The sequence below is a fragment of the Panthera tigris genome, chromosome B1, assembly GCF_018350195.1.
Source record: "Panthera tigris isolate Pti1 chromosome B1, P.tigris_Pti1_mat1.1, whole genome shotgun sequence".
NCBI classification, from domain to species: domain Eukaryota; kingdom Metazoa; phylum Chordata; class Mammalia; order Carnivora; family Felidae; genus Panthera; species Panthera tigris.
Genome location: NC_056663.1, coordinates 277,660 through 287,192, shown reverse-complemented (window position 1 = coordinate 287,192; position 9,533 = coordinate 277,660). Strand labels below are relative to the sequence as shown.

Genomic DNA, 9,533 nt, shown 5'->3' with positions numbered 1-9,533 from the left:
CACCTCTGGTCCCTCAGCTGAGTGACCAGGGACATCAACATTGCAGGAATTCCCATGGTGGCCAGCAGAGAGAGCTCGAGCACCACAGACCCGGAGGGGCGGTTCTTCTGCTGGGCAGTGATGGCCAGCAGAGGGCGCACCATCGGCTTTTCTGACCCAGGGCACCTGAGAGCAGGAAGGGCTTCTGTTGCTCCCAGGGGACGCAGGGCCTCTGCTGCTGCCTCAGGACAGAGAGCAGAGATGTGTTTCCAGCAGGTTCTGCTGCCCGCCCCAGGGGTGACCTTGGGAGCTTTGCAGCAACTTGGTGTCTCCTGAGTCGCCAGAGAGAAGCTGCCTTGTTGTACTGAGTGCTGAGGAGGGGACACTGGGTGGCTTCCCTGGGCAAGCTAGTTGCTGAGCAGCACAGGCCCTTGCATTTTTCTGGGTTGTCCCCATGTTTCATTCCTCCCCTTCCTGGACAGTATTTGAACAATACGTATTTTACTAAAGGACTCACGGATTGCAGGGTCCCACAACATCACCTCATAGATGCAGTGGATGGTTTGTTCCAGATTCAGGCTTGTTTCCGGGAAGAAATACTGACAGAAACTCAGAAGAACGGGAGCTGCATTCTGTTAGGACGTGAATACATGAAATGTTCGTCTCAGGACCTTCTAGAAGAATGAGCTGGGACCCACTTTCCGAGTCCTGCTGGAACCAGAGACCGAGGTAAGGGCACAAACTGTCCCCCACATCATACATGCTTTTAAAAAAAATTTAATTGTTATTTTTCCAACATAGTGAAGTGATTGAAAACTACAGAAAACCTGGTAGGTAGCTGTCATTAACCTTATTTTATCTTTGAATTTAAATTCCAGTGAGTGAAGATACAGTGTAATATTAGTTTCAGGTGTGCAATATAGCGCAACACTTCCACACGTCACCCAGTGCTCGTCCCAGGTGCACTTCTTAATCCCCAGCAGCTGTTTCACCCATTTCCTCACCTCACTGTGGAACCTCTCAGTTTGTTTCCTAGTTAAGAGTCTGTTTGTTTTTCATTGTCTCCTCCCCCCCACCTTTGTTTTGTTTTATTTTCATGTGTTAGTGAAATCATCTGGTATTTTTCTTTCTCTGACAGGCTTATTTCACCCAGCATTACATTCTCTTGCTCCATCCACCTCATGGCAAATGACAAGATTTCATGTTTTTACGGTTAAGTAATATTACGTTCCATTTACTACATCTCACTTTATTCACCAGTTGATGGGTGCTTGGGCAGTTTCCGTAATTTGGCTGTTGTAGAAAATGTTGCTGTAAACATCAGGGTGCATGTATACCTTTGAAGAATTATTTTTGTATTCTTTCTGTAAATACCTCGTAGTGAAATTTCTGGATCAAAACGTAGTTCTATTTCCAGTTTTTTTTTCTTTTGACAAATCTCCATGATGTTTTCCAGAGTGGCTGCACCAGTTTGCATTCCTACCCACAGTGCAAGAGTGTTTCTCTTTCCCCACATCCTTGGCAACACCTGCTGTTTCAGCCTTCATTGATTTTAGTCATGCTGACAGATGTGATATGTTATCTCATTGTACTTTTGAATTGTATTTCCCTGAAGATCAGTATGGTTGAGCATCTTTCATGTGTCTCTTGGCTATGTGTATGTCTTCCCTGGGAAAGTGTCCATTCATGTCTTCTGCCTATTTTTAATCGGATTTCTCATTTTTTGGGTGCTGTATAACTTTATATAGTTTGGACACTAACCCTTTATCAGATGTCGTTTGCAAATATCATTCTGTGAGTGTTTTGTTGATGATTTCCTTGGTGACAGAAGCTTTTTATTTTTAAGAAGTCCCATTATTTTTGCTTGTGTTTTCCTTATCTCAGGAGATATATCTACAAAGATGTTTGTACAGCCAATGTCAAATAAGATACTACCTGTGTTATCCTCTGGGATTTTTATGGTTTCAGGTTTCAAACATAGGTCTTTATCCATGTTGGATTTATTTTTGTGTGTGTTTTAAGAAAGTGGTCCATTTTTGTTTTTGTTTTGTTTTGTTTTGCAGGTTGCTGTCTAGTTTTTCCAAAACCAATGTTAAGGAGACTTTTTTTAAAGTTTATTTATTTATTTTTGAGAGAGAGAGAGAGAGAGAGAGAGAGAGAGAGAGAGAGAGAGAGAGAGAGCGCATGCAGAAGAGGAGCAGAGAGAAATGGAGACAGAGAATCGCATGCATGCTCTGCACTGCCCTGAGATCATGACCTGAGCTGAATCCACAATCACATGCTCGGTGACTGAGACATCCACGTGTCCCAAGACTATCTTTTTTTTTTTTTTTTTCCATTCGATATTCTTTCCTGCTTTGCTCAGCATTAACGACCATATAGGTGTGAGTTCATTTCTGGGTTTCCATTCTATTGATCTATGCCTCTGTGTTTTGTTGTTGTTGATGTTTTGCCAGTAGCATACTGTTCTGATCAGTACAGCTTTGTAATATAACCTGAAGTCTGGAACTGTGATGTCCAGCTTTAGTTTTCGTTTTCAGTTTTGTTTTGGCTGTTTGGGGTCTTTGTCGTTCCATACAAATTTTGGGATTATTTGTTCTAGTTCTGTGACAAATGTTTTTGTTAGTGTGATAAGGATTTCATTACATGTGCAGATTGTTTTGAGGAGTGTAGACATTTTAACAGTATTTTCTTCTTCCCATCCATGAACATGAAATATATTTCCTTTTCTTTGTGTCCTCTTCCATTTCTTTCCTCAGTATTTCATAGCCTTTAGAATACAGGTCTTTCACCTCTTTGGTTAGGTTTATTCTAGGTATCTTGGGGTATTTGGTGCACCTGTCAATGGGATTGATCCCTTACTTTCTCTTTTTGTTAATTCATTATTCGTCTACAGAAATGCAATAGATTTATGTACATTGATTTCTGTATATTGTGATTTGTCGAATTCATATATCAATTTTAGCAATTTTTAAGGGAGTCTTTCATGTTTTTTATAGAGAGCATCATGTCAGTTCCATATAGCGAAAGTTCTACTTCTTCCTTGCCTATTTGGATTCCTCTTATTTCTTTTTGTTGTCTGATTGCTGTCACTAGGACTTCTAGTGCTATGTGGAATAACAGTGGTGAGAGGGATCATCCCTGTCTTGTCCCTGACCTTGGAGGAAAAACTTTCAATTTTTCCCCATTGAGGATGAGATTAGCTGTGGGTTTTTCCTAGATGACCTTTATATGTGCAGGTAGGCTGAGTCTCCATGTACTTTGCTGAGGGTTTTTATCATGAATGGATGTGACATTTTGTCAAATGGTTTTCCTGCATCTGTTGAAAGCATCATATTGTTCTTATCCTTTCTTCTATTATTGTGGTGCATCATGTTGTTTGATCTGTGAATGTGCAATCACCCTTGCAGCCCAGGAATATATCCCACTTGATTATGGTAAATGATTCTATTAATGTATTGTTGACTTTAACTTGAAGGTATTTTAATGGGAATTTGGGCATACATACTCATCAGCCTATTGGTCTGCAGTTTTATTTAAAAAATTTGTAACATATTTTTAATGTTTATTTACTTAGAGTACATAAAAGTGAGGGAGAGGCAGAGAGACAGGGAGAGAGAGAATACAGCCATGCTCCACACTGTTAATGCAGGGTCCAACGTGGGACTCGAACCCACGCACCGCAAGATAATGTCCTAATCTGAAATTGAGAGTTGGACAGTAAACCGACCAAGCCACACAGGTGCCACTCCAGTTTTCGGTTTTAGTGGAGGCTGTATCTGGTTTTGGTATCAGGGTAATGATGGCCTCATAAGATGAATTTGTAGGTTTTCCTTCTTTTTTATTTTTTGTAATAATTCGAGGAGAATACATATTACCTCTTCCTTAAATGGATGGTAGAATTCATCAGTGAAGCCATCTGGCCCTGAACTCTTGTGTTGGGGGGTAGATTTTTTTAATTACTAATTTGATTTCTTTCTTTTTTCAGATTTTATGTTTCTTTCTGTTTCAGTTTTGGTATTTTGTGTGTTTCTAGGAATTTGTCCATTTTTCTCAGCGTGTCCAATTTGTTGCATGTAATTGTTCATAATATTCTAACTGTATTTTTGTGGTGTTGACTGTTATTTCTCCTTTCTTACTTGTGATTTTATTTATTTGAGTCCTTTCTGTCTTCTTTGTGAAAAGTCTGCCTAGGAGGTTTTCATGTTGATTACTGTTTTCAAAGAACCAGCCCCTGGTTTCATTGATTTGGCCTAGTGCCTTTTTGGTTTCTATATTCCTTATTTCTGCTTTAATCTTTATTATTTCCTTCCTTCTGCTGTTCTTTTTCTCATTCCTTTAGTAGTCAGGATAGTTTGAGATTTTTCTTGCTCCTTAAGGTAGGCTAGTATTGCTATATACTTCCATTGTAGACTGCTTTTGCTGCATTCCAACGGTTTTTACCAGTGTATTTTCATTTTCATTTTCATTTGTTTCAGTGTATTTTCTCACTGATTTCCTGTTTGACCCATTCATTTAGTAGCATGTTGTTTAACCTCCCTTTATCTGTGGACTTCCCCCCTCCCCTTTTTTTTTTTCTGGTCAACTTCAAGTTTCCTAGCTTTGTGGTCAGAAATGATGCTTGGTCTGATCTCTCTTTGGGTACCTGTTGAGGCCTGATTTGTGACCTAGAATGTGATCAACTCTGGAGAATGCCCCATGTGCGCTTGAAAAGAATGTGTGCTCTGCCATTTTAGTATGGAGTGTTCTGAATATATCTGTTAAACCAATCTGGTCCGGTGTGGCATGCAAAGCCATTGTTGCCTTGTTGATTTTCTGTTTACAGGTTCTGTCCATTGATGTGAGTGATGTGTTAAAGTCCTCTACTATCGTTATATTATTATAAATGAGTTCTTTTATGGTTGTTGTTAAATGTTTTATATACTTGGTGATCGCATGTTGGGTGCATCAAAATTTAAAATCATTGGATATTCTTGTTTGGCTGTCCCCTTTAGTATGAGGGGACATCTTATTATGTCTTCCACTCTTGTTATAGCCTTATTTATTTATTTTTTAATATAAGTCTTAGTTGACATACGGTGCATTCTCGGATTCGGGAGTAGAATTCGGTGATTCATCCCTTACATACAACACCCAGTACTCATCACAACAAGTGCTCTCCTTAATACTCGTCCCCCATCTAGCGCAGTGCTCACCCATATCCCACCATCAACCTTCAGTTTTTTCCTCTAACATTAGGAGCCTCATGTGGTTTGTTACCACTCTTCTCTTTCCTGCCCCCTTCCCTCATTTTCATCTTTTTCTTAAATTCCACGAGTGAAATCATATATTTATCTTTCTCTGATTGACATATTCACTTAGCATAATACATTCTAGCTCCATCCACATCGTTGCTAATGGTAAGATTTCATTCTTCTTGAAGCTGAGTTATATTTCATTGTATATGCATATGTATGTATGTATATATGAACATACACATATGTACATACGTATACACACACACACACACACACACAAACACACACACACCCCATAACTTCTTTATACCTTCATCAGTTGATGGACACTTGGGCTTTCTCCATAGTTTGGCTACGGTTGATAATGCTGCTATAAATATTGGATGTATGCAATTTCACTTTAGGTATTTACCCAAAGAGTACCAAAATAGAGTCTCAGTTTTAAAGTTTATTTTGCCTGATATAAGTATTGCTACTGGCTTTCTTTTGACATTATTGACATGATAAATGTTTCTTCATTTCCTCACTTTAAATCTGCAGGTGACTTAAGCCCAAATAAGGCTTTATAGGGAACATCTAGATAGGTCTTTTTTTTTTGTTGTTTCTTTTCTTTTCTTTTCCTTTCTTTTCTTTTTTTTTGGCCATTCTGACAGCCTATCCAATGTCTTTTGATTGGAGCATTTAGTCCATGTACATTCAGAGTAATTATTGATAGGTATATATTTAGTGCCATTCTACTAGTTGTTTTGCCATTGTTTCTTGATGTTTTCTCTGATCCTTTCTTGTCTGTAACACTTTTGGTCTTTCATTTCCACTCAAAGAGTCCGATTTAAATATTCATTTCTTTTGACTGGTAGTACATTTCTTTACTTATTTTTAATATTTCTTCTTTTTTAAATTTAAGCCCAAGTTACCTTAAACTGGAATATTAGTTACTTTAAAGTGGAATAAAGCTTCAGGAGTAGAATTTAGTGATCCATCAAGTACAAAATATACGCAGTACTCATCCTAAGTAATCCTCCTAAATGCCCATCACCCATTTAGCCCATACCCCTATTCAGTAACCCTCCAGGATCCCTGAGTTTCTCCTCTGTTTTTAAGAGTCTCTTATCATTTGACTTCTTCTGTTTGTATCTTATTTTTGCTTTCCTTTCACTACGTTCATCAGTTTTATTAAATTCCACATATGAGAGAAATCATATGATGTGTTTCTTTCTCTGACATATTTTGCTTAGCATAATAAAGTCCGGTCCCATCCACGCTGTTGCAAATAGCAAGATTTCACTCTTTTTAATCACCAAGTAATATTCCCTTGTAAAAATATATCACATCTTCTTTATCCATTCATCAGTCAATGGTCATTTGGGCTCTTTGCATAATTTAGCTATTGTTGATAATGCTGCTATAAACATTGGAGTGCATGTGCCACTTTGAGTCAGCGTTAGTGTATCCTTTGGATAAATACTTAGTAGTGCAATTGCTGGGTCCTAGTGTAGTTCTATTCTTGTTTTTTTGTGACAGATCTCCATACTATTTTCCAGAGTGGCTACACGACTGCATTCCCACCAGCATTGCAAAAGCGTTCCCTTTCTCTGCATCTTTTCCAACATCTGTAATTTCCTGAGATGTTAATTTTAGCCATTCTGATAGGTGTGAGGGGTTATTTCATTGTGGTTTTGATTTGTATTTCAGTGATGACTAGTGAGATTGAGCATCTTTTCACGTGTGACCAATCTGGATGTCATCTTTGTTAAAGTGTCTCTTCATGTCTTTTGCCCATTTCTTCACTGGATTATTTGGTTTTTGGGTGTTGAGTATGATAAGTTCTTAATAGATTTTGGGTACTAACCCTTTATCTGATATGTTACCTGAAAATATCTTCTCCCATTTCATTTAGTTGCCTTTTAGTTTTGCCGATTGTGTCCTGTGCTGTGCAGAAGCTTTTTATCTTGAGGTCCCAATAGTTCATTTTGGTTTTTATTGTCCTTGCTTCTGGAGACATGACAATCAAGAAGTTGCTGCAGCCAGGATCAAGGAGGTAGATTGCGTCTTTTCTCCTCTAGGATTTTGATGGCTCCTGTCTTACATTTAGATCTTTCATTCATTTTGAGAGGTGTATGTGTGTGTGCGTATGTGTTTGCGTGTGTGTGCGTGTGCGTGGTTTAAGAACATGATCCAGGTTCATTCCTCTCACTGTCCAGTTTTCCCAGTACCATTTGCTGAAGAGACTCTTTTTTTCCATTGGATATTTTTTTCCGGCGTTGTCAGAGATTACTCAGCCATATGTTTGAGGGTCAATTTCTGGGTTCCCTATTCCATTCCATTGATGTCTGTGTCTGTTTTTGTGCCTGTACCATACTGTTTTTTTTCAACGTTTTTTTTTTTTTTTATTTTTTTTATTTTTGGGACAGAGAGAGACAGAGCATGAACGGGGGAGGGGTAGAGAGAGAGGGAGACACAGAATCGGAAACAGGCTCCAGGCTCCGAGCCATCAGCCCAGAGCCCGACGCGGGGCTCGAAATCACGGACCGCGAGATCGTGACCTGGCTGAAGTCGGACGCTTAACCGACTGCGCCTCCCAGGCGCCCCTGTACCATACTGTTTTGATGATTGCAGCTTTCTAATACACTATAAAGTCCAGAACTGTAATGTCTCCAACTTTGTTTTTCTTTTTCAACATGACTTTGGCTATTTGAGGTCTTTTCTGGTTCCTTACAAATTTTAGGGTTGCTTGTTCTAGCTTTGTGAAGAATGCTGGTGTTATTTTGATAGGAATTGCATCGAATGTATTGATTGCTTTGGTTAGTATTGACATTTTAACAATATTTCTTCTTCTAATCCATGAACATGGAATCTTTCTCCATTTCTTTGTGTTTCTTCAGTTTCTTTCATAGACGTTGTATGGTTTGTTCCTTTATTTTTTTTAATGTTTATTTTTGAGAGAGAGAAAGAGAGAGCACATGAGCAGGGGAGGGGCAGAGAGAGAGAGAGAGAGAGAGAGAGAGAGAGAGACAGACAGACTCTGAAGCAGGCTCCAGGCTCTGAGCTGTCAGCACAGAGCCTGTCGTGGGACTCCATCCCACAAATGCGGGATCATGACCTGAGCCGAAGTCAGTGCTTAACCGACTCAGCCACCCAGACGCCCCTCTATTGTTTTAAGTGTACTGCTCTTTTACCTTTTTGGTTATGCTTATCCCTGGGTATTTTATGATTTTCAGTGCAGTTGTAAATGAGATCAATTCCTTGATTTCTCTTTCTGCTGATTCATTATTGGTGTATAGAAGTGCAATCAACTTCTGTATATTGATTTTATATCCTGAGACTTTCCTGAATTCCTGTATCAGTACTAGCAGTTTTTCAGTGGAGTCTTTTGTATTTTCCATGCAAAGTATCATGTCTGCGAAGAGGGAAAGGTTGACTCCTCCTTGCCAATTTGGACACCTTGTATTTCTTTTTGTTGTCTGATTGCTGAGGTTAGGACTTCCAACAGTATGTTGAATAATAGTGGTGAAAGTGGATATCCCAGTCGTGTTCCTGACCTTAGGGAGAAAGATCTCAGTTTTTCCTCATTGAAAATGATAGTAGCTGTGGGTCTTTCATATCTGGACATACTGATATGAGGCACAATCCTTTTATCCCTCCTTTCATGAGGGTTTTTTGTTTTCATCAAGAATGGATGCTGCATTTTGTCAAATGCTTTTTCTGCATCTATTGAGAGGATCATATGGTTGTTATCCTTTCTTTTATCAATGTGATGTATCGCATCAGTTGATTTGCAGATATTGAATCTGTTGTGCATCCCAGGAATAAATCCGATTCATTGTGGTGAATAATTCTTTTTATGTATTGTTGGATCCGGTTTGCTAAGTTTTGTTGAGAATTTTTGCATCCAGGTTCATCAGGGAAATTGGCCTGTAGTTTTCCTTTTTAGTGGGGTCTTTGTCTAGTTTGGACTCAAGGCCAAGCTGGCCTCATAGAATGAGTTTGGAAGTGTTCCTTCCATTTCTCTGCCCATGACCTTATCTTGTTCTTTCATTTGGGATGCATTCCTCTTGTCTTGGCATTTTGGCTGAGTATTTGCCTTCTCTGTGTTACCAAAACTCATTATGTTACCTGCCTGTGAGATGAATGGCTTTATGAAGAGGAGGTCATCTCGTGTCCAGGGTCTGGCACATCAGGGAATGTCTGTGGTATGTGTTGCATGCAGTGTTTTGTGTTCTGGCTGCACTATCCTTCAGGGCAGTTGTATGGGCAATGTATGGTCCTTGGCCAGAATGTGCTGAGTTTTATTTCGGTCTGCTCTGATCTGCTTGTTAA

General features: G+C 39.2%; 1 long non-coding RNA gene across 1 annotated transcript in view; it reads left to right on the top strand.

The window, feature by feature from the left end:
• Nucleotides 1-250: 250 nt before the first annotated feature.
• The window catches only part of LOC122237805, an 86,423-nt gene continuing 77,140 nt past the window's right edge, over nucleotides 251-9,533 (top strand). Inside the window, exon 1 of the long non-coding RNA XR_006216442.1 lies at nucleotides 251-708. This is a non-coding gene — a long non-coding RNA (uncharacterized LOC122237805). The remainder of the gene's footprint in view (nucleotides 709-9,533) is intronic.